At 36.1% G+C, this 25,441-nt stretch overlaps 1 non-coding gene across 1 annotated transcript; it reads right to left on the reverse strand.

The window, feature by feature from the left end:
* Window positions 1–736: 736 nt before the first annotated feature.
* LOC118888102 lies at window positions 737–857 on the reverse strand. Its single transcript, XR_005018246.1, has one exon. It is a non-coding gene; the product is annotated as a small nucleolar RNA SNORD22 (small nucleolar RNA).
* Between the last annotated feature and the right edge of the window lie 24,584 nt (window positions 858–25,441).

Below are 25,441 nucleotides of genomic sequence, written 5' to 3' on the forward strand. Positions count from 1 at the left end.
CGTCCCCTGTGTGCCTGTGACTTTTCCTTCTAGGATTTTACTACTGCTTTCGTCTTTCTCACAATATTACTCACAAATCATTATTCCTCTAACCTGAAGCTCTTCTCCTTTATACAATTTACACCAGTAGAGTGGTTTTATAATCATTTTTAGAACAATTTGTGTTATTAATTTCATTAGGAGATATAAAGACGATACTTAAATTAACAACCAACTCTTGATTTTAGTATTTTTTAAAGCAAAAGTGAAAAATTTCTTGAAAATTCAGTTATTGTGTGTGACAAAGCAAATGAGTATTCGGCATTAATTTTCATAGGGTATAGATAGGTTCAAACATTCAAAAACTTACTTTATGAAAATATATTCAGATTAAACTGGAATAGTATCACACGTAACTGGATATCATCAAATTGTGAGATAAACTAGGAAAATGTACTCTTGTAGGTAGTTGGGGTGGAGAGATATACTAATACTACACCATACTCCTTCAGTATGTTCTTTTTCTTTTTTTTGAAAGTTAAAATAAAACTATATTTAGAAAGGCTGAAATGATTGTATGCTAATTTGAACAGGTAAGTTTTACAAGTAATGACTTGAAAATTCTCTTTTTGACATCCTCTAAGAGTTGGATTCCATTATGTGTGCCTTGTTCTTTCTCCAGACCTGGACAAGAATACATAACTGATTTTTCACAAAGTGATTATTTCTTCCTTTCCTGTGTTTGGAGGTCCTTGCGCTCTCTCAGACAGTTCCTCTGAAACAAACTTGCCTCCCCTCCTCCAGCCAGCCCCAGTGGGTTCACCCAGGCTCTGGGACTGGGATGGGAGGTAAGATGTGTGACTGTTTCTTCACTGGGTTTTAAAATACGTTCTTAACATTTAGTTATAAGCTAGTATATGTTACTATGCACATGCGTATATATGTACACACATATATGTATATGCACATTAAAGTCATTTTAATAAAGAGTTAATTTTCAGTAAAAAAATAAGTTAATTGAATTGTTACTATAGTTCACATTTGTCACTGATGTAACCCACATGGTTTCTTCATTAACAATCTGAAACAGCACAGTATAATATCTGGTGATAGCTACTGGGATTTGAACCATAAGCCTTGGAAGAAACTAATTCCATTACAATCCAGTCTTATGTGAACTCCGGCAAATATAACAGAAGCCTATAATAATCACGACTGATTTACCCAATTGCAAAAATAAAATCTCTACAAATATACTATGTACAGAACATGATTTCACATCTTTATCTTCACATTAAATGTATCCACAAAGACTTGAAGCATGTGGAGCTATATTTGAGTTGGAGCATTTACTTTTGTTTTTCTCTTGATAAATAATGTATATTTTAATTAATGCCTCTCAATATTCCTTATTTTCAAAAACCTAAACGTTTTTATAACTCTTTCTCAGGTTTCCCCAACTAAACAGACTAGATGTTTCTCACCCACATATTTATAACAACATACACACCCACATACACACATACACACTCACAATTCAAAATACTGGAGGTGTGGAGTATAGCACATATTTGTATTTTCTGGATTCTCTATATTTATTTCCTCCTGTTAATTCAGCATTAAAACTTAATCATAATTTCAATGTAAATACTTGTTTATGAAAGTGAATCCTCATATAAGATTGTTAGAAGTATATCACATTTATTTACTCCTTACTTTAAGGAGAAAACTCAACTCATTTACTCATACTTGACTGAATTGATTTGATCTCTAGTGAAATCATTTCACTTGACCACCATGAAGCATTATGACATCAAAATAAAGCATGTCATATGCATGACTCCTAACTGCTCTCTTAAAATGGTGATCCACTAGGCATACATATCAAGTGTTCTTCAAATGTTCCATTAAAATATATACAAAGATGCACAATATTGCATAACTAGTGTCAGCTAATAATAGCTAAGATTAACTGACTGTTAAGTACTCTACTAAGTACTTACATGATTTTCTAGTATAAAAATTCATAGTTCAATGAGAGTGACAGTGAATAAACTAAAGATCATCAAGGTCAGATATTGACCCAAATTCATATAGAAAATATATTCAGAACCAAGTCTAGACTCCAAGTCTCCTTGATTCTAAATTTTGTGTCCTTTCCTATACCACAGTGCCTTTCTGAAGAGGTTAGCAAAGCCTATAGATTATATTTCTTTTGAATTGATAAAAGGGAGTGAGGCGCACATTCTTGAATTAAACACCCATGTTCCTAAATTTTCTGCTTTATTAATTCCCATCTTCTAAACTTAATTTTAAGAAAAATTCACTTTATTGACAAGAAAAATTGCTACTATCATCCACATATAATGCTGAGTGAACAAAGTCTTAATTGTAGATAAGAAACATAGAAAGAAATATTTCTGTTTCTTTCAACGCCTGAAATTTTATTTTCAGTGCCTGAAATTCAAGCAGGGGAACAGCACACAAGAAACGTAGTTGGGAAATAAGTATTTTGGGATGTGTGTGTGGTTTTTAACACTGATGTGTAATGTATTGAAAGAAAAACTCTTAACTCGCTAGTTAAGTAAAATAAGCCGACAGAGCAGGAAAATACAAAAATTCATCTAGAGCACCTATGTAACACAGTAGTCTGTTTGTTAAGTGTCAGATTTAAAGTAAGGTGTAGTCCCATCCAAATGACTTTGAGGTTTTGTTCTAAGAAGGAGGAAGTAGCTGGCTTCGCAACAAGGGCTTTCAGCCACCTTAAATATGCACCAAATGCTGGTACTGGATAGAGTCAAAAAGCAGAACTTTTAAAATGACCTTCTAATAGAATCAGAAAAACATACAATAATATCTGCCTGGTTTCTTAAGAAAAAGATGCAAATAGGAGTGGTTTCTATGAAATAATAGCTGAGAGCCAAAATAAAAGGGTGACATAGAGGCAAATATTAACTTAGAGATGACAGGAAACATAAACTGAATTAGAAAAAATTGCATTTACTTAGGGGTCATACAGAACTATTATTGGATGGAAAAAAACAAATTTTTCTTTGGTTTCTTATAAAGAACCAATATCAGAAATTCAAAATATGGAGGAAATACATAGAGAAATCAGAGAGAGGAAGGATAGAGGTGATGGGGATGGGATAAAGGACAGAAAAGAGAGAGAGAAGAAAGAGAGGTAAGAAAGAAAATAGAGAACAAAGATGTAGTTAATCAAAAGTGTTCACCAAATTTTAGGCAGAATTAATGAAAAACACCATAATTATATATAGCAGAGTATATGTAATGTCCAAGGTTCAAAAAGTAAGTTGGTAGCCTATAATTATTCTGTCATTACTAAAATAATTTTCACTCCTATTATGCTTTCTGGGGTGGAAAAGAATAGAAAGCATAGTTAGTTCTTTGGTCTTTTTCTGTAGGGGATTTTATCAATGAGACAGGTTTTACCAATGGGACAAACATTAGTCTTAAAGAAATTAATCAATACCCAGGACTCAAGAAGGGAATTTCATAGTAATAAAGGAGCAAAGTATAATGCCTGATGTAATTATGATTTAAAAATAAAATACAGAAGGTAAACTATCATTTTGGGAAAATGAGTAATACTAAATTTTTAAATATTAAATTAATTCCATAAAACTGGATTACATTTATAAGAGTATAATAGGGAAGGCTGAAGATTATTGATGGACTAAGGTTGAACACTTTTCTTGCTTCAAATAAAGGATAAAAATAATCAGAACTTGTTTATTCCTTGGCACTGTTAGACTTTATTTAAGTAAGAATTTTATTGAACTAAAGCGAGAATGAATAGCATACAAGAACCCCAAACAGCCACAATAGAGAAAAAAGACATAGAACATTAAAGAAATAAACAATAGAAAATGATAGCAAGGAAGTTAAAATATCAATTATAATAGTGAATTTAAATGGGCTAACTTCTCCAGTTAGAAGACACAGATTCTAAAACTAGGTAAGGAAATCTAGCTGTCAGTGAGAAACAGAACAACAACAAAAAAATAGTAAATGACATTAGAATTTCTGTGGTAAAATAGCCAATAAATAAAATAATAAAGAGAGCAGATACAGATATATTTTTACATTAAATAGAATTCAACTTGAAAGCATTTACTAGAGGAAAGGATTATACAGGCAAACTTATTTGACAAAGATAATAAAATGATTTCTTTATCTAAGTACACAGGCATGTATAATTTACAATAATCTCTTAGGTAGTCAAAGAAAATGTTAAGAAATAAATTCCACTAGGAGATTTTCATATGTGAGGCTATATTTTTTATAACCTGTAATTATCAATTTATATATAGAAAAGATTAAAGTGGATACACAAATCAATCAAAATCAAACTGCTGTGAAAATTTGTAAGACATTAAAATCATTAATCATCTTTCAACAATTCATAGGACACTAAAGAGTAAAATATAAAATAAAGCCTTATTTCCTCTGTCTACCATCCCTTAAACCAAAAATACCCACTACACATAGTAAATATATGCAGCTCATTCTATTCATATTAAAATTCTATCATTTATTTATGTATGTGTGGATTTATTTATTTATGTTAACCTATTTTGTTTAATTATTTTTAACATCTTTAGTTGAGAATAATTGCTTTACAATTTTCTGTTAGTTTCTGCTGTATAACAGAGTGAAACAGCTATACGTATACATATATCCCCATATCCCCTCCCTCCTGCGTCTCCCACCCACCTCCCTATCCCACCCCTCTAGGTGGTCACAAAGCACCAAGCTGATCTCCCTGTGCTATGCAGCTGCTTCCCACTAGCTATCTGTTTTACCTTTGGTAGTGTATATATGTCCATGCCACTCTCTCACTTCGTCCCAGCTTACCCTTCCCCCTCCCCATGTCCTCAAGTCCATTCTCTACGTCTGCATCATTACTCCTATCCTGCCCCAAGATTCTTCAGAACCATTTTTCCTTTTTTTAGATTCCACATATATGTGTTAGCATATGGTATTTGTTTTTCTCTTTCTGACTTACTTCACTCTGTATGACAGATTCTAGGTTCATCCACCTCACTACGAATAACTCAATTTCGTTTCTTTTGTTGGCTGAGTAATATTCCATTGTATATATGTGCCACAACTTCTTTATCCATTCATCTGTTAATGGACACTTAGGTTGCTTCCATGTCCTGGCTATTGTAAGTAGTGCTGCCATGAACATTGTGGTACATGACTTTTTGAGTTATGGTTTTCTCAGGGTATTTGCCCAGTAATGGGATTGCTGGGTCGTATGGTAGTTCTATTTTTAGTTTCTTAAGGAACCTCCATACTGTTCTCCATACTGGCTGTATCAATTTACATTCCCACCAACAGTGCAAGAGGGTTCCCTTTTCTCCACACTCTGTCCAGCATTTATTGTTTGTAGATTTTTGATGATGGCCATTCTGACTGGTGTGAGGTGATACCTCATTGTAGTCTTGATTTGCACTTCTCTAATGATTAGTGATGTTGAGCATCCTTTAATGTATTTGTTTACAATCTGTATATCTTCTTTGGAGAAATGTCTATTTAGGTCTTCTGCCCATTTTTGGATTGGGTTGTTTTTTTTTTTGATATTGAGCTGCATGAGCTGCTTGTAAATTTTGGAGATTAATACTTTGTCGGTTGCTTCATTTGCAAATATTTTCTCCCATTCTGAGGGTTGTTTTTTTGTCTAGTTTATGTTTCCCTTTGCTGTGCAAAACATTTTAAGTTTCATTAGATCCCATTTGTTTTTTAGAATTAATTTCCATTTCTCTAGTAGGTGGGTCAAAAAGTATCTTGCTGTGATTTATGTCATAGAGGGTTCTGCCTATGTTTTCCCCTAAGAGTTTTAGAGTGTCTGGCCTTACATTTAGGTCGTTAATCCACTTTTAGTTTATTTTTGTGCATGGTGTTAGGGAGTGTTCTAATTTCATTCTTTTACATGTACCTGTCCAGTTTTCCCAGCACCACTTATTGAAGAGGCTGTCTTTTCACCATTGTATATTCTTGCCTCCTTTATCAAAGATAAGGTGACCGTAAGTGCATGGGTTTATCTCTGGACTTTCTATCCTGTTCCATTGATCTATATTTCTGTTTTTGTGCCAGTACCATAGTGTCTTGATTACTATAGCTTTGTAGTATAGTCTGAAGTCTGGGAGCCTGATTCCTCCAGCTCCATTCTTCTTTCTCAAGATTGCTTTGGCTATTCGGGGTCTTTTGTGTTTCCATACAAATTGTGAAATTTTTTGTTCTAGTTCTGTGAAAAATGCCATTGGTAGTTTGATAGAGATTGCATTGAATTTCTAGATTGCTTTGGGTAGTATAGTCATTTTCACAATATTGATTCATCCAATCCAAAACATGGTATATCTCTCCATCTGTTTGTATCATCTTTAATTTCTTTCATCAGTGTCATACTTTTCTGCATACAGGTCTTTTGTCTCCTTAGGTAGGTTTAGTCTTAGGTATTTTATTCTTTCTGTTGCAGTGGTATATGGGAGTGTTTCCTTAATTTCTCTTTCAGATCTTTCATCATTAGTGTATAGGAATGCAAGGGATTTCTGTGCATTAATTTTGTATTCTGCTACTTTATCAAATTTATTGATTAGCTCTAGTAATTTTCTGGTAGCATCTTTAGGATTCTCTATGTAGAGTATCATGTCATCTGCAAACAGTGACATCTTTACTTCTTCTTTTCCAATTTGGATTCCTTTTATTTCTTTTTCTTCTCTGATTGCTGTGGCTTAAACTACCAAAACTATGTTGAATAATAGTGATGAGAGTGGGCAACCTTGTCTTGTTCCTGATCTTAGTGGAAATGGTTTCAGTTTTTCACCATTGAGAATGATTTTGGCTGTGGGTTTGTCACATATGGCCTTTATTATGTTGAGGTAAGTTCCCTCTATGCCTACTTTCTGCAGGGTTTTTATCATAAATGGGTGTTGAATTTTGTCGAAAGCTTTTTCTGCATCTACTGAGATTGTCATATGGTTTTTATCCTTCAGTTTGTTAATATGGTGTATCATATTGATTGATTTGCGTAAATTGAAGAATCCTTGCATTCCTGGGATAAGCTGCACTTGATCATGGTGTATGAACCTTTTAATGTGCTGTTGGATTCTGTTTGCAAGTATTTTGTTGACGATTTTTGCATCTATGTTCATCAGTGATATTGGGCTGTAGTTTTCTTTTTTTGTGACATCTTTGTCTGGTTATGGTATCAGGGTGATGGTGGCCTCGTAGAATGAGTTTGGGAATGTTCCTCCCTCTGCTATATTTTGGAAGAGTTTGAGAAGGATAGGTGTTAGCTCTTCTCTAAATGTTTGATAGAATTCGCCTGTGAAGCCATCTGGTCCTGGGCTTTTGTTTGTTTGTTGGAAGATTTTATTTATTTTTTTAATTTTTGGTTGCGTTGAGTCTTTGTTTCTGTGTGAGGGCTTTCTCTAGTTGCGGCAAGTGGGGGCCACTCTTCATCGCGGTGCGCGGGCCTCTCGCTATCGCGGCCTCTCTTGTTGCGGAGCACAGGCTCCAGACGCGCAGGCTCAGTAATTGTGGCTCACAGGCCTAGTTGCTCCGCGGCATGTGGGATCTTCCCAAACCAGGGCTTGAACCCGTGTCCCCTGCATTGGCAGGCAGATTCTCAACCACTGCGCCACCAGGGAAGCCCTGTTGGAAGATTTTGAATCACAGTTTCAATTTCAGTGCTTGTGATTGGTATGTTTATATTTTCTATTTCTTCCTATTTCAGTCTCAGAAGGTTGTGCTTTTCTAAGAATTTGTCCATTTCTTCCAGGTTGTCCATTTTATTGGCATATAGTTGCTTGTAGTAATCGCTCATAATCCTTTGTATTTCTGCAGTGTCAGTTGTTACTTCTCTTTTTTCATTTCTAATTCTATTGATTTGAGTCTTCTCCCTTTTTTTCTCGATGAGTCTGGCTAATGGTTTATAAATTTTGTGTATTTTCTCAAAGAACCAGCTTTTAGTTTTATTGATCTTTGCTATCGTTTCCTTCATTCCTGTTTCATTTATTTTGGATCTGATCTTTATGATTTCTTTACGTCTGCTAACTTTGCAGTTTTTTGTTCTTCTTTCTCTAATTGCTTTAGGTGTAAGGTTAGGTTGTTTTCTTGTTTCTTGAGGTAGGATTGTATTGCTGTAAACTTTCCTCTTAGAACTGCTTTTGGTGCAACCCATAGGTTTTGGGTCATCGTGTTTTCATTGTCATTTGTTTCCAGGTATTTTTTGATTTCCTCTTTGATTTCTGCAGGGATCTCTTGGTTATTTAGTACTGTATTGTTTAACCTCCATGTGTTTATATTTTTTACAGTTTTTTTTCCTGTGATTGATATCTAGTCTCATAGTGCTGTGGTCGGAAAAGATATTTGATACGATTTCAATTTTCTTAAATTTACCAAGGCTTGATTTGTGACCCAAGATATGATCTATCCTGGATAATGTTTCATGAGCACTTGAGAAGAAAGTGTTGTCTGTTGTTTTTGGAAGGAATGACCTATAATTATCGATTAAATCCATCTTGTTTAATGTGTCATTTAACGCTTGTGTTTCCTTATTTATTTTCAGTTTGGTTGATCTGTCCATTGGTGAAAGTTGGGTGTTAAAGTCCCCTACTATGATTGTGTTACTGTCGATTTCCGCTTTTATGGCTGTTAGCATTTGCCTTATGTATTGAGGTGTTCCTAATGTTGGGTGCATAAATATTTACAACTGTTATATCTTCTTCGTGGCTTGATCCCTTGATCATTACTTAGTGTCCTTCTTTGTGTCTTCTAATAGTCTTTATTTTAAAGTCTATTTTGTCTGATATGAGAATTGCTACTCCAGCTTTCTTTTGATTTCTGTTTGCATGGAATATCTTTTTCCATCCCCTCACTTTCAGTCTGTATGTGTCCCTAGATCTGAAGTGCGTCTCTTGTAGACAACATATATATGGGTCTTGTTTTTGTATCCATTCAGCCAGTCTGTGTCTTTTGGTTGGAGCATTTAATCCATTTACATTTAAGGTAATTATCGATATGTATGTTCCTATTACCATATTCTTAATTGTTTTGGGTTTGTTTTTGTAGGTCTTTTCCTTCTCTTGTGTTTCCTGCCTAGAGAATTTCCTTTAGCATTTGTTGTAAAGCCGGTTGGGTGGTGCTGAATTCTCTTAGCTTTTGCTTGTCCGTAAAGGTTTTAATTTCTCTGTCGAATCTGAATGAGATCCTTGCTGGGTAGAGTAATCTTGGTTGTAGGTTTTTCCCTTTCATCACTTTAAATATATCCTACCACTCCCTTCTGGCTTGCAGAGTTTCTGCTGAAAGATCAGCTGTTAACCTTATGGGGATTCCCTTGTATGTTATTGGTTGCTTTTCCCTTGCTGCTTTTAGTATTTTTTCTTTGTATTTAATTTTTGATAGTTTGATTAATATGTGTCTCAGCATGTTTCTCCTCGGATTTATCCTGTATGGGACTTTCTCTGCTTCTTAGACTTGATTGACTATTTCCTTTCCCATGTTAGGGAAGTTTTCAACTCTAATCTCTTCAAATATTTTATAAGTCACTTTCTTTTCCTCTTCTTCTTCTGGGATGCCTATAATTCAAATGTTGGTGCATTTCATGTTGTCCCAGAGGTCTCTGAGACTGTCCTCAATTCTTTTCATTCTTTTTTCTTTACTCTGCTCTGCAGTAGTTATTTCCACTATTTTATCTTCCAGGTCTCTTGTCCATTCTTCTGCCTCAGTTATTCTGCTATTGATTCCTTCTAGAGAATTTTAAATTTCATTTATTGTGTTGTTCATCATTGTTTGTTTGCTCTTTAGTTCTTCTAGATGCTTGTTAAACTTTTCTTGTATTTTCTCCATTCTATTTCCAAGATTTTGGAGTATCTTTACTTTCATTATTCTGAATTCTTTTTCAGGTAGACTGCCTATTTCCTCTTCATTTGCTTGTTCTGTTGGGTTTTTACCCTGCTCCTTCATCTGCTGCATATTTCTCTGTCTTCTCATTTTGCTTAACTTACTGTGTTTGGGGTCTCCTTTTCACAGGCTGCAGGTTTGTAGTTCCCGTTGTTTTTGGTGTCTGCCCCCTGTGGGTAAGGTTGGTTCAGTGGTTTGTGTAGGCTTCCTGGTGGAGGGGACTGGTGCCTGTGTTCTGGTGGATGAGGCTGGATCTTGTCTTTCTGGTGGGAAGGACTGCGTCCGGTGGTGTGTTTTGGTCTGTGTGTGAAGTTAGTATGATTTTAGGCAGCCTCTCTGCTAATGGGTGGAGTTGTTTTCCCATCTTGCTAGTTGTTTGGCGTGGGGTGTCCAGCACTGCAGCCTGCTGGTCCTTGAGGGGAGCTGGGTCTTAGCGTTGAGACGGAGATCTCTGGGAGAGCTTTTGTCGATTGGTGTTATGTGGGGATGGGAGGTCTCTGGTGGTCCAATGTCCTGAACTCGGCTCTCCCACCTCAGAGGCTCAGGCCTGACAGCCGGCTGGAGCACCAAGACCCTGTCAGCCACGTGGCTCAGACAAAATAGGAGAACAAAAATAGAAAGAAAAAAATAAAATAAAGTTATTAAAATAAAAAACTAAAAAATATTATTTAAAAAGAGTAATAGAAAAGGAGAAGAGAGCAACTAAACCAATAAACAAATCCACCAATGATAACAAGCACTAAAAACTAAACTATGATAAACATAAAAATTAGAAGCTTGTCAGTCGCATACAGCAAACTCCAAGTCTACAGTTGCTCCCAAAGTCCCCCTCCTCAATTTGGGATGATCCGTTGTCTATCAGGTATTCCACAGATGCAGGTACATTAGGTTGACTGTGGAGATTTAATCCGCTGCTCCTGAGGCTGCTGGGAGAGATTTCCCTTTCTCTTCTTTGTTCGCACAGCTCCCGGGGTTCAGCTTTGGATTTGGACCCGCCTCTGCGTGTAGGTCGCCTGAGGGCATCTGTTCTTCGCTCAGACAGAACGGGGTTAAAGGAGCCGCTGATTCGGGGGCTCTGGCTCACTCAGGCCGGGGGGAGGGAGGGGTACAGAGGAGGCGGGGCGAGCCTGCGGCGTCAGAGGCGTCGTGACGTTGCAGCAGCCCGAGGCGCGCCGTGCGTTCTCCCGGGGAAGTTGTCCCCGGATCACGGGACCCTGGCCGTGGCGGGCTGCACAGGCTCCTGGGAGGGGCGGTGTGGAGAGTGACCTGTGCTCGCACACAGGCTTCTTGGTGGCGGCAGCAGCAGCCTTAGCGTCTCACTCCCGTCTCTGGGGTCCGCGCTGGTAGCCTCGGCTCGCGCCCGTCTCTGGAGCTCGTTTAGGCGGCGCTCTGAATCCCCTCTCCTCGCGCACCAGGAAACAAAGAGGTAAGAAAAAGTCTCTTGCCTCTTCGGCAGCTGCAGACTTTTCCCGGACTCCCTCCCGCCTCGCCGTGGCGCACTAACCCCTTCAGGCTGTGTTCACGCCGCCAGCCCCAGTCCTCTCCCTGCGGTCCGACCGAAGCCCGAGCCTCAGCTCCCAGCCCTGCCCGCCCCGGCGGGGGAGCGACAAGCCTCTCGGGCTGGTGAGTGCTGGTCGGCACCCATCCTCTGTGCGGGAATCTCTCCGCTTTGCCCTCCACACCCCTGTGGCTGCGCTCTCCTCCGTGGCTCCGAAGCTTCCCCCCTCTGCCACCCGCAGTCTCCGCCCACGAAGGGGCTCCTAGTGTGTGGAAACCTTTCCTCCTTCACAGCTTCCTCCCACTGGTGCAGGTCCCATCCCTATTCTTTGTCTCTGTTTTTTCTTTTTCCTTTTACCCTACCCAGGTACATGGGGAGTTTCTTGCCTTTTGGGAGATCTGAGGTCTTCTGCCAGAGTTCAGTGGGTGTTTTGAAGGCGTTGTTCCACATGTAGATGTATTTTTGATGTATTTGTGGAGAGGAAGGTGATCTCTGCATCTAACTCCTCTGCCATCTTGATGGTCCTCTCTAACCTTTTTAAATGGTAGATTTCATAAGAGCAGGGTATTATCTTAAAATGTTGTTTTTCCAGGTATATTAATTAAATTTTTACAATTAAACCTTTTAAATAACTAGATTATAATTTTTAAAATTAGGTAAATACTGTAAAATGTCCATCCTTCCTAGAAGGCTCATTCTCAGTTCTCTCTCTTTAGTTATTTTTATTCTCACCAAGTAGCACAACTTCCTTCCACAGGTTCATGAAGGGACTTTTAAATCTCCTCTTGGATACATGGTTCCTACTCTACAGGAATGATCCCTGTGTGTCCTTGATTGCAGAGAACACCTGGCTCTGTTTTGTATTCATTTGTTTTACACTAAATGTGTTTTGTTCTTCCAGCCTCATCATTTCCAGAGGGAAGCAAAAAGTTCAGTTTGGGAAATCCTATGGCATGTGTCATTATGTCAGTCTAAAGATTATGCTGCAAACAAGCAAACACACTAACAAGAAGACTTAGTACGCAACAGGACATTGAAATTCTCCTTCACAGCACAGCAGCCAGTGATACAAATTGAGTTTCACCCCATGGAACTGAAAAGTAGCTACTCGCAGAAAGTTGAATTTCAGCATTAAAAGATAGGGGTTGTCATGGTAGTTACAATAGGGGACCCTCTTAGCACTTTGCTCTTGTATCATGAGGCTTTGAGACTTCATTCATCTGGATTCTGTTTCAAATACTTTAAGAAGTCACATAATTATATGCAGCTAAATATACATCTGAGATTTATTGAAAGTACAAGAGAAGATGATAGTTAGTTCTCTAGGAAACATTAAGCTCTCTGAAGAAATCTTTGTAATTAGAGATGGATCTGATAATATGATGATTTTTTAATATCATTGACAGGGTATATTACTCTAGTTTCTTTGCTCTGTCACAGACTTGGTTAGTTTATTTCTCTAGTGCTGAATATGAAAATATATCCTGAAAGAAATATTTTCTCTTTGGAAGAATAGCTATTAATTCAAATCAAAACATCTGGATAAATGTAGAATAGCAAAAATACAAGATAAACAAAAAATGTGAAAAGGGAAGATTAGCCTAAGACAATAGTGGAGGAGGGATTTTAATAAATACCTTGCACAAGCAAAATGTTGAAAAATGATTTCTGATCTCTTACCCTTTGTTGACAGAAAATAAACAGACTATAGAGAACCAATTAATTTCTTTTTATGTTTTCCCTAATAAGACAGACCTGCTTGGAAAATAGAGCATGATGATTGGGAAAGCATGTGAAAATTCTTGTTACCTTTAAATGCATTCTCACTGTACACATGCCAGATTCTGGTTTAGCAATCTAAAAACAGATTAGCCCTATAATGTCCATTAAAGGTAAAATTCCAATATAATGAAAACAGGACATGTCTAAAACAGAGGTACTCATATTTCCTTGGTCCATGGTGCCCTCTTAATGTTTTAGTAATTTTTCAAAGCATCCCTAAGCCAAAATAAATGCTTAACAATTCTCATTACTAGGTACTTAAGTACAAAAACTTAGCAGTAGTTGTTTGTGGGTATCCAAAGATGTCATCATTTCCCTCAACAATTCAAAATAATGCATAGTTTTCCTTGAATACAGTGTAGCACACCAGGGTCCCAGTATGAGAATCATTAAAGTAATTTTGTTCATGAATCTTTATTTAAAATGTGTTTGAAAATAAATTAGATTTTAAAATTCGTTATATCAACTTTATAATTATATTTGTAGAGTAGTTCTTAAAAGTGAGTTTTCTTTACTTCTCAGCAGCAGGGCCAAAAGATAGAGGTAATTTTCACCTCCCTTCACTTCTTTCAGGTATTACCATTCATTTAAATGTACGTTATCTAGTAATTCATGCACGCCTCAAATAATAATATTCCATTCCCACAGAGCATGAGTTTTCTTAAACACTTTTCCTGGATTCATAGAGTTCAAATGGACTTTCCACAATTTGAGCTTTATCAAAGAAGGGGCTCATTGAAGGATCCATAGAATTAAACAAAAATTTTGCTTTACTGCAGAAGAACACTTAAATGTCTATGACACAGGCAGTGGGAAATCAACTGCACATAGCCTTAGTTGGTGCCTTAGTTGGAATTGCTAAGCACGTAATCTAACAACATATACTTTACCTTTAACCTCAGCACAACTTCACCACCAATATTTCATTCGTTTTAAAAATTCGGATGTAGCTGAGATCTATGCCAATGTCAACATCATAAACTGCAGCCGGTGGAGGTAGATTGTACAATAACTAATGTCATCACTGCCAAAGTAGTATTAATGTTTGTGTCCTTACATCCTGCATGTATTTACCACGATATTCAAATGTGAAAATGCTGGAGAGGATTGTGGATAAATACAGATATGCTCACATAGTGCCAAGGATATTGTTGACAGTTACTGAACTTTCATTGTTTAAAATAAGACATGAGTGAAATGTTGGTAGAGATACTGAGATAAATTAGACAACTAGACAAATATATATATATATAGATAAATAGATTGTGGTAGAGCATATTATACTTTTCATAGCAAAATATATGAAGAAATGTATAGGTAATGACATATGAGAGTGATTTGTCAAATCCTAACCCTGCCTGTTACTAGCTAGGTGATTCTGAGCAACTTAACCTACCTGCCTCAATATATCCTTCTGTGTAAAGTGGAGCTAGTAATACACTTAACTTTTAAGATTATTACAAAGATTAAATCAGTAAATACACATAAATAATGTAACTTAGTGCCTGGCAGCTAGTAAGTGATACAGAAGAATTAGTTATCACCATCATTATTTTAATTGTTTTTAAAAAATTATTTAAAAATGTAAATTATCATGTACAGATACCAAAAATGTATAATAGAAGAAGTGCACTTAACCCTAATTTTAGAAAATAAATCAAATAATAGGTGTAATCATTTATATTTAGTGTATATAAAATTTTAAAGATGTCTCATATTTTATTTTGCATCTTGACAGTTTGAGTAAGATTTGTGTACCATTGAATGATGTTTGACTACAGTGATGGTTTTGCCCTAAAGAGGCAAATGTTCAGTGACAGACCTTAGCATTTAATTCATTCAAAACCTGTTGTAGGGCTTCCCTGGTGGCGCAGTGGTTGAGAGTCTGCCTGCCAATGCAGGGGACACGGGTTCGGGCCCTGGTCTGGGAAGATCCCACATGCCGTGGAGCGGCTGGGCCCGTGAGCCACGGCTGCTGGGCCTGCGCGTCTGGAGCCTGTGCTTCGCAGCAGGGGAGGCCGCGATGGTGGGAGGCCCGCGCACCGCGATGAGGAGTGGCCCCCGCTTGCCGCAACTAGGGAAAGCCCTCGCACATAAACGAAGACCCAACACAGCCACAGAAAATAAATAAATAAAATAAAATTTAAAAATTTAAAAAAAAAAAAAAAAAACCTGTTGTAAATTTAGTTCATTCGAAATCTATTGTAAATTAGACTTAAATCCCATTCCCAAAAATGTGTACCTGCTTTTCAAAATAACAACTGTAAGAGATTATGGAAGATTAGCAGAATATGAATAAATGTTTTAACAAATTATATAAGCAACAAAATTTCATAAACCCAATAATCAATAAATAAATTTTCTAGAATTAGTGATATTTACTGACCTTTCTGAGCATCTACTTTGTGTCAGAAACTCTTTTAAGTTATGTGTATCAACTTAATCTTCAGAAAAACCACCTAAGTACTGTCATTGCACCAATTACAGGTAAGGAAACATATTTAGATTTAGTGGTAGGTCTGAGATTTGTATCAGGACTGTCCAGAGTTTTTTTTTTTTTTTCCCCTTAATCACAGTACTATAATACGAAGGTGAACAACAAGAAGCCTCTCTCTTTCCTGCAGTATATATGATATATTGAACCTGACTTTGTCCTAGTAGTGGCTAAGAATTTGCACTGAAAAGTTTGCTTTCTTTTCATTTATGTTTTTAAAAATAAATGTAGAAAAAACATGGTTATCTTTTCTGTATTCTAACAAAGATAATTGAATGTGTGAATTTTAGAATATTCTTCACTTTGTTCTGTTTTTGATATGTATTACAATAATTTTGAAGAGTATAAAAAGTTTTTAAAACAGTTTATTTAGAAACAATTGGCTTACAATATACTGTGCATATTTCAGGTCACAAATTTGATGTTTTGGCAAATGTATATATCCTTGAAGCCATCACACCAATCAGGATAATGAAAATATGCATCACTTCCTCCCCAACTCTCCTGTTCTTATACAAACATTAATATGCTTTCTCTGACTAAAAATTAGATGGCATTTTCTAGACTTTATGGCTAAGATTGTGGTCTGTCTTAGTATATTGTTCCATGTGAGCTTGAGAAGAATGTGTGTTCTGCTTCTGTTGGATGAGATCTGTAGACATTGATTATATCCGGCTGATGGATGAGTTTTTGAAATCGATTATGTCCTTACTGATTTTCTGCTGGCTGGACCTGTTCATTTCTGATAGGGCGTTGTTGAAGTTTCCAACACTGATAGTGAATCCATCTATTTCTCCTTGCAGTTGTATTAGTTTTGCTTCATGAAGTTTGATGCTCTGTTGTTAAGCACATACGTGTTAAGCATTGCTTTGTCTTTTGGAGAATTGAATCCTTTATCATGATATAATTTCCTTCTTTATCCCTGATAACTTTCCTTTCTTTGAAGTCTGTGCTGCCTGAAATTAACATGGCGACTCTTACTTTCTTTTGATTAGTGTTGAGATGGTGTATTTTTCTCCTTCCACTTACTGTTAATCTATATGTGTCTTTATATTTAAGAAGGGTTTCTTGTAGACCTCATACAGTTGGGTCATGGTTTTTATCCATTCTGACAATCTGTCTTTTAATTGGAGCATTTAGACCATTGATGTTCAAAGGGATTATTTATGTAGTTGGTCTAATATCTACCATATACACCACTGCTTTCTATATGTCGCCCTTGTTTTTTGTTCTCATCTTTGTCTTCCTCTCTTTCTGTCTTTCGTGCTTTCAGTTGAGCATTTTATAGGATTAAATTTTCCATCCTTTCTTAGCATATTGATTATACTTCTTTCTTAAACTTAGCTTAGGGTTGCCCTAGAGTTTGCAGTATACAGTTGACTCTTGAACAACACAGATTTGAACTGCATGGGTCCACTTATATGTGGATTTTTTTCAGTGAATACTCACTACAGTACTACACCATCCATGGTTGTTTGAATTCACCAGCGAGAAGCCCTGAATATAGAGAGCCAATTGTAAAGTTATGTGGGGATTTTTGAGTACATGGAGAGTTGGTGCACCTAACTCCCAAGTTGTTTAAAGATCAACTGTGTATTTGAAACTAATCCAAGTCGACTTTCAAATAACACTATACCACTTCTCAGGTTGTGTATCTTACAATAACAAAATAATCCTGATTCCTCCCTCCTAGTCAATATATCATTGCTGTCATTCATTTCACTTCAGTATAAGTATAGATGCTCATATATGCATATACATAAGATATATGCATATATACATATGTATAAATACGTATACATATACAAATACATGGTTAGCATTATTATTTTGAACAAATTGATGTCTGTTAAATCAATTAAGAATAAGAAAACTAAAAGTTCTTACTTTACTTTTGCTTATCCCTTCTTTGAGGCTCTTCCTTTCTTTATGTAGGCCTGAGATTCTGACTTGTATCATTTTCCTTATCACTTAACTTTTAACACTTCTTGCAAAGAAATTTAACTGGCAACAAATTCCCTCAATTTTCATGTATATAACAGTCTTTATTTCTCCTTAACTTTTAAAAGATAGTTTTGCAGAGTATAGAATTCTAGTAGGGTTTCTTTTTTTTTTTCTTCTTCTTCTTAATACTTTAAATATTTCACTCCACTCTCTTCTTGCTTACATGGTTTCTGAGGAGAAGTCAGATTTAATTCTTATCTTTGTTCCTCTGTAGATAAGGTATTTTTTCTCCTCTGGCTTCTTTCAGGATTTATTCTTTATCTTTGATTTTGTGCAATTTGAAAATCACATGGCTAGGTGTGGTTTTCCTTGGCATTTATCCTGCTTGGTGTTTGCTGAGCTTCCTGGATCTTTGGTTTGGTGTCTGATATTAATTTGGGGGAAATTTTCAATCATTTTTTTCAAATATTTCTTCCATTACTTTTTCTCTTTCTTCTCCTTCTGATATTCTCATTACTTGTATGTTACACCTTTTATAGTTGTCCCAGAGTATTGGATATTCTGTTTTGGGTTTTTTTGTTTTTTTGTTTGTTTGTTTGTTTTTGTTTTTTTAGTCTTTGTTCCCATGCTTTTCAGTTTTCCAAGTTTCTATTAATATATCCTCAAGCTCAGAGATTCTTTCCTCATCTGTGTCCATCTACTAGTAAGCCCTCAAAGACGGTCTTATTTCTTTTGCAGTGTTTTTGATTTTTAGCATTTGTTTTTGATTCTTTCTTAAGATTTCCAGCTCTCTGCTTACATTGCCCATATATTCTTCCATGTTGTCTACTTTATCCAATAGAGCCCATACCGTATTAATGACAGTTGTTTTAAATTCTCAGCCTGATCATTGCAACATGTTTCTGATGCTTGCTCTCTCTCTTCATATTGTTTTGTTTGTTTTGCCTTTTAGTATGCCTTGTAATGTTTTCTTGATAGCTGGACATGATTTACTGGATAAAGAGAACAGCTGTAAATAGGCCTTTAGTAATATGGTGGTGAGGCATGGGAGGAGGGGAAGCATTCTTATAGTCCTGTGATTAGGTCCCAATCATTTACTGAGCCTATGTCTCTGGACTGTGAACTTCACAAGAGCATCTAAGTTTTTTCTACCTCCTTAATTGTGACAGGATGCTCCAGGGTGGGCTGGAGTTGCTTATTTCCCTTCTCCCATGTGGAAGGCTGAAACTGACTTGAGTTGGATATCTCTCTTTCTTCAGGTCACTTAGGCTCTGATAATACCCCAGCAGGTTAGGCTCTGGTTAAACAGTTTGTCCTCAGGGCACGTCTTGTTAAGAAAAGAGTGCTCTGGTGTACTTCAAAATGACTCCTTTCCCCCTTCCCCTGCCAGAAGCATGAGGGGATTTTTTTTTTTCCTCTGACATTTACTGTGGAAACTTGGTTGAACTCCTGGAGATAAAATTCACCATACTGTGGGCCCTACCATGAATGCATTCCACTTGAACTTTTAACTCTTATATTTGTTCATACTGAACCTCCAGCAATTTGCCATTTACAGTTCAGATTTTTCTAGCCTGGCCCTAGTTGCTGTGGTGGTTTCCACTCATGAGTCTCTGTTCTGGTAAGCCTTGACACCCTACATCTGCTTGTTTCTCCAGCCATGGGGGCATTGGTTTGTCCTGTGTCCTCCCATCTCTCATCAATCCAAGAAGAGTTGATTTTTCAGTCTGTTCAGCTTTTTACCTGTTGTTAGGACAGAATGACAACTTCCAAGCTCCTTACACGTGGAACTAGAAGTCAGAAGTCACTTTCTCTGAATTTATATAAATGAAATCGTACAATATGTGTTCTTGGTTGGATTCTTTCACTGCAGCATAGCTATTTTGATATTCATTCATGTTGTTGGTATATGATTCATTTGTTTTATTTCTGAATAGTATCCCATTGTATAGATACATGACTTTTGTTTATGAATTCTCCTGTTTGGCATTTGCTGTTTCCAGGTTATGAATATTCACAGAAAGCACTTTGTATACATGTCCTTTCATTTATTTGGGGAAAATACCTGAAATGTTAATGACTGCATCTCATGGGAAGTGTATTTTTAACCTTTTTATAAACTACCAAACTGTTTTCCAAAGTACTTTTACCATTTTACATATGTCCGAATTCTATGAAAGTTCCAATTCCTCCATATCCTCCCCAATAGTTATTATTACTAATCTGTTTAATTTTAGTAATTTAAATAAGTATGTAGTGATTCCTCATTTTTTTAAATTAGTATTTCTCTTATGAGTAATGATGTTGAACATCATTTTATGTACTTATCTGTCATATGTATATATTCTTTGTGGAAGGGTCTTTTCAAATCTTTTGTCCATTTATTTTTTCAATTCATTGGTCCAAATTTTTATTGGGTTGCTTCTTTTCAGTTTTGAGAAGTCATTTACAGATTATGTCTTCAAGTCTTTTATTAGACACCACTTTTGCAAATATTTCTCCCAAGTATGTGGCTAATCTTTTCTTTCTCTTAACAATGGTTTTGCAAAGAACAAAAGTTTTTAATTTTGATGAAATTTAATTTATTAATTTGCTTTTTCCTGAATCATGATTTTGGTGTTATATATAAGAAATATTTATAAAACCAAGATTACAAAGGCTTTATCTTATGTTTTGTCATAGAATTTCAGAATTTTAGGCCTTAACTTTTGTTCTACCATACATTTTTAGGCCTTATCTTTTGTTCTACAATACAATATAGCATGAGGCATGGATCAACATGATTTTATTTTTTTTCCTATGAATATTCAATTGTTCCAGTAACATTTGTTGAAAACAATGTCCTGTCTTTACTGAAGTGTCTTTTCACTTTTGTCAAAAACTTCTATCTATATACTATCTATTCTCCTCCATTAACATGTTTGTATATATTTTTGCCAATAACTCAGTATTTTGCTCACTATAGATTTAGCCCTACAACGTTTTTTTTCAAAATTATTTTGGCTATTCTAGGAAATTTCCATTTCCATATGAATTTTAGAAGCAACTTGTCAATTTCTAAAAAAAAAATAAACTATTGGTATTTTGACTGAGATTTTGTTGAATCTGTACATCAACTTGAGGATAACTTTGCATCTATATTCATGAGGAATATTGGTCTGTAGTTTCCTTTTATGTTTTCACTTACTTTTGCTCCATGGTATCCCTGACCGCAAAGAATGAATTGAAAAGTATTCCCTCCTCTTCACTTTACGGGAAAGTTTGAGAAGTTATTTTTTTCTTAAATATTTGGAAGAATTCACCTTTTTTTTTCTTTATCCATTTTATACACATCAGTGTATACATGTCAATCCCAATCTCCCAATTCATCCCACCACCCCGCCACTGCTTTCCCCCTTGGTGTCCACACGTTTGTTCTCTACATCTCTGTCTCTGTTTCTGCCCTGCAAACCAGTTCATCTGTACCATTTTTCTAGGTTCCACATATATGCGCTAATATACGATATTTGTTTTTCTCTTTCTGACTTACTTCACTCTGTATGACAGTCTCTAGATCCATCCACGTCTCTACAAATGACCCAATTTCGTTCCTATTTATGGCTGAGTAATATTCCATTGTATATATGCACCACATCTTCTTTATCCATTCATCTGGCTGTGGGCATTTAGGTTGCTTCGATGACCTGGCTATTGTAAATAGAGCTGCAGTAAACATTGGGGTGCATGTGTCTTTTTGAATTATGGTTTTCTCTGGGTATATGCCCAGTAGTGGAATTGCTGGGTTATATGGTAGTTCTATTTCTAGTACTTTAAGAAACCTCCATACTGTTCTCCATAGTGGCTGTATCAAATTACATTACCACCAACAGTGCAAGAGGGTTCCCTTTTCTCCACGCCCTCTCCAGCATTTGTTGTTCGTAGATTTTCTGATGATGCCCATTCTAACTGGTGTGAGGTGATACCTCATTGTAGTTTTGATTTGCATTTCTCTAATGATTAGTGATGATGAGCAGCTTTTCATGTGCTTCTTGGCCATCTGTATGTCTTCTTTGGAGAAATGTCTATTTAGGTCTTCTGCCCATTTTTGGATTGGGTTGTTTGTTTCTTTAATATTGAGTTGCATGACCTGTTTATATATTTTGGAGATTAATCCTTTGTCTGATGATTCATTTGCAAATATTTTCTCCCATTCTGAGGGTTGTCTTTTCGTCTTGTTTATGGTTTCCTTTGCTGTGCAAAAGCTTTTAAGTTTCATTAGGTCCCATTTGTTTGTTTTTGTTTTTATTTCCATTACTCTAGGAGGTGGATCAAAAAAGATCTTGCTGTGATTTATGTCAAAGAGTGTTCTTCCTATGTTTTCCTCTAAGAGTTTTATAGTGTCTGGTCTTACATTTAGGTCTCTATTCCATTTTGAGTTTATTTTTGTGTTAGGGAGTGTTCTAATTTCATTCTTTTACATGTAGCTGTCCAGTTTTCCCAGCACCACTTATTGAAGAGACTGTCTCTTCTCCATTGTATATCCTTGCCTCCTTTGTCATAGATTAGTTGACCATAGGTGCGTGGGTTTGTCTCTGGGCTTTCTATCCTGTTCCATTGATGTGTATTTCTGTTTTTGTGACAGTACCGTATTGTCTTGATGACTGTAGCTTTGTAGTATAGTCTGAAGTCAGGGAGTCTGATTCCTCCAGCTCCGTTTTTTTTCCCTCAAGACTGCTTTGGCTATTCGGGGTCTTTCGTGTCTCCATACAAATTTTAAGACTTTTTGTTCTAGTTCTGTAAAAAATGCCATTGGTAATTTGATAGGGATTGCATTGACTCTATAGATTGCTTTGGGTAGTATAGTCATTTTCACAATATTGATTCTTCCAGTCAATAAGATGGAAGAATCTCATGTCCTATAAGAACATGGTATATCTCTCCATGTGTTGGTATCATCTTTAATTTCTTTCATCAGTGTCTTATAGTTTTCTGCATAAAGGTCTTTTGTCTCCCTAGGTAGGTTTATTCCTAGGTATTTTTTTCTTCTTGTTGCAATGGTAAATGGGAGTGTTTCCTAAATTTCTCTTTCAGATTGTTCATCATTAGTGTATAGGAATGCAAGAGATTTCTGTGCATTAATTTTGTATCCTGCAGCTTTACCAGATTCATTGATGAGCTCTACTAGTTTTCTGGTGGCATCTTTAGGATTCTCTATGTATACTATCATGTCATCTGCAAACAGTGACACTTTTACTTCTTCTTTTCCAATTTGTATTCCTTTTATTTCTTTTTCTTCTCTGATTGACATGGCTAGGACTTCCAAAACTATGTTGAATAATAGTGGCGAGAGTGGACATCCTTGTATTGTTCTTGATCTCAGAGGAAATGCTTTCAGTTTTTCACCATTGAGAATGATGTTTGCTGTGGGTTTGTTGTATATGGCCTTTATTATGTTGAAGTAGGTTCCCTCTGTGCCCACTTTCTGGAGAGTTTTTATCATAAATGGGTGTTGAATTTTGTCAAAAGCTTTTTCTGCATCTATTGAGATGATCATATGGTTTTTCTCCTTCAATTTATTAATATGGTATATCACATGGATTGATTTGCATATATTGAAGAATCCTTGCATCTCTAGGATAAATCCCACTTGGTCATGGTGTATCATCCTTTTAATGTGTTGTTGAATTCTGTTTGCTAGTTTTTTGTTGAGGAGTTTTGCATCTATATTCATCAGTGATATTGGTCTGGAATTTTCTTTATTTTTAGTATCTTTGTCTGGTTTTGGTATCAGGGTGATGGTGGCCTCATAGAACGAGTTTGGGAGTTTTCCTTCTTCTGCAATTTTTTGGAAGAGTCTGAGAAGGATGGGTGTTAGCTCTTCTCTAAATGTTTGATAGAATTCGCCTGTGAAGCCATCTGGTCCTTGACTTTTGTTTGTTGGAAGATTTTTAATCACAGTTTCAGTTTCATTACTTGTGATTGGTCTGTTCATATTTTGTATTTCTTCCTGGTTCAGTCTTGGAAGGTTATACCTTTCCAAGAATTTGTCCATTTCTTCCAGGTTGTCCATTTTATTGGCATAGAGTTGCTTGTAGTAGTCTCTTAGAATGCTTTGTATTTCTGCGGTGTCTGTTGTAACTTCTCCTTTTTCATTTCTAATTTTATTGATTTGAGTCCTCTCCCTCTTTTTCTTGATGAGTCTGGCTAATGGTTTATCAATTTTGTTTATCTTCTCAAAGAACCAGCTTTTAGTTTTATTGATCTTTGCTATTGTTTTCTTTGTTTCTATTTCATTTATTTCTGCTCTGATCTTTATGATTTCTTTCCTTCTGCTAACTTTGGGTTTTGTTTGTTCTTGTTTCTCTAGTTCCTTTAGGTGTAACGTTAGATTGTTTATTTGAGATTTTTCTTGTTTCTTGAGGAAGGCTTGTATAGCTATAAACTTCCTTCTTAGAACTGCTTTTGCTGCATCCCATAGGTTTTGGATCGTCGTGTTTTCATTGTCATTTGTCTCTAGGTATTTCTTGATATCTTCAGTGATCTCTTGGTTGTTTAGTAATGTATTGTTTAGCCTCCATGTGTTTGTGTTTTTTATGTGTTTTTCCCTGTAATTGATTTCTAATCTCATAGCGTTGTGGTCAGAAAAGATGCTTGATATGATTTCAATTTACTTAAATACTGAGGCTTGATTCATGACCTAAGACATGATCTATCCTGGAGAATTTTCCATGCGCACTTCAGAAGAAAGTGTAATCTGCTGTTTTTGGATGGAATGTCCTATAAATATCAATTAAATCTATCTGGTCTGTTGTGTCATTTAAAGCTTGTGTTTCCTTATTAGTTTTCTGTTTGGATGATCTGTCCATTGGTGTAGTGAGGTGTTAAAGCCCCCCACTATGATTGTGTTACTGTTGATTTCCTCTTTTAGAGCTGTTAGCAGTTGCCTTATGTATTGAGGTGCTCCTGAGTTGGGTGCATATATGTTTATAATTGTTATATCTTCTTCTTGGATTGATCCCTTGATCATTACATAATGTCTTTCCTTGTCTCTTGTAACGTTCTTTATTTTAAAGTTTATTTTACCTGATATGAGTATTGCTACTCCAGCTTTCTTTTGATTTCCATTTGCATGGAATATCATTTTCCATCCCCTCACTTTCAGTTTGTATGTGTCGCTAGGTCTGAAGTGGGTCTCTTGTAGACAGCATATATATGGGTCTTGTTTTTGTATCCATTCACCAAGCCTGTGTCTTTTGGTTGGAGCATTTAATCCATTCACGTTTAAGGTAATTATCAATATTTATGTTCCTATGACCATTTTCTTAATTGTTTTGGGTTTGTTTTTGTAGGTCCTTTTCTTCTCTTGTGTTTCCCACTTAGAGAAGTTCCTTTAGCATTTGTTGTAGAGCTGGTTTGGTGGTGCTGAATTCTTTTAGCTTTTGCTTGTCTGTAAAGCTTTTGATTTCTGAATGAGATCCTTGCCGGGTAGAGTAATCTTGGTTGTAGGTTCTTCCCTTTCATCACTTTAAGTATATCATGCCACTCCCTCTCGCTTGTAGAGTTTCTGCTGAGAAATCAGCTGTTAACCTTATGGGAGTTCCCTTGTATGTTATTTGTCATTTTTCCCTTGCTGCTTTCAATAATTTTTCTTTGTCTTTGATTTTTGCCAATTTGATTACTATGTGTCTCGGCGTGTTTCTCCTTGGGTTTATCGTGTATGGGACTCTCTCTGCTTCCTGGACTTGGGTGGCTATGTCTTTTCCCATGTTAGGGAAATTTTCATCTATATTGTCTTCAAATATTTTTTCAGGTCCTTTCTCTCTCTCTTCTCT

Source organism: Balaenoptera musculus, chromosome 21 (genome assembly GCF_009873245.2).
Source record: "Balaenoptera musculus isolate JJ_BM4_2016_0621 chromosome 21, mBalMus1.pri.v3, whole genome shotgun sequence".
Classification (NCBI taxonomy): Eukaryota; Metazoa; Chordata; class Mammalia; order Artiodactyla; family Balaenopteridae; genus Balaenoptera; species Balaenoptera musculus.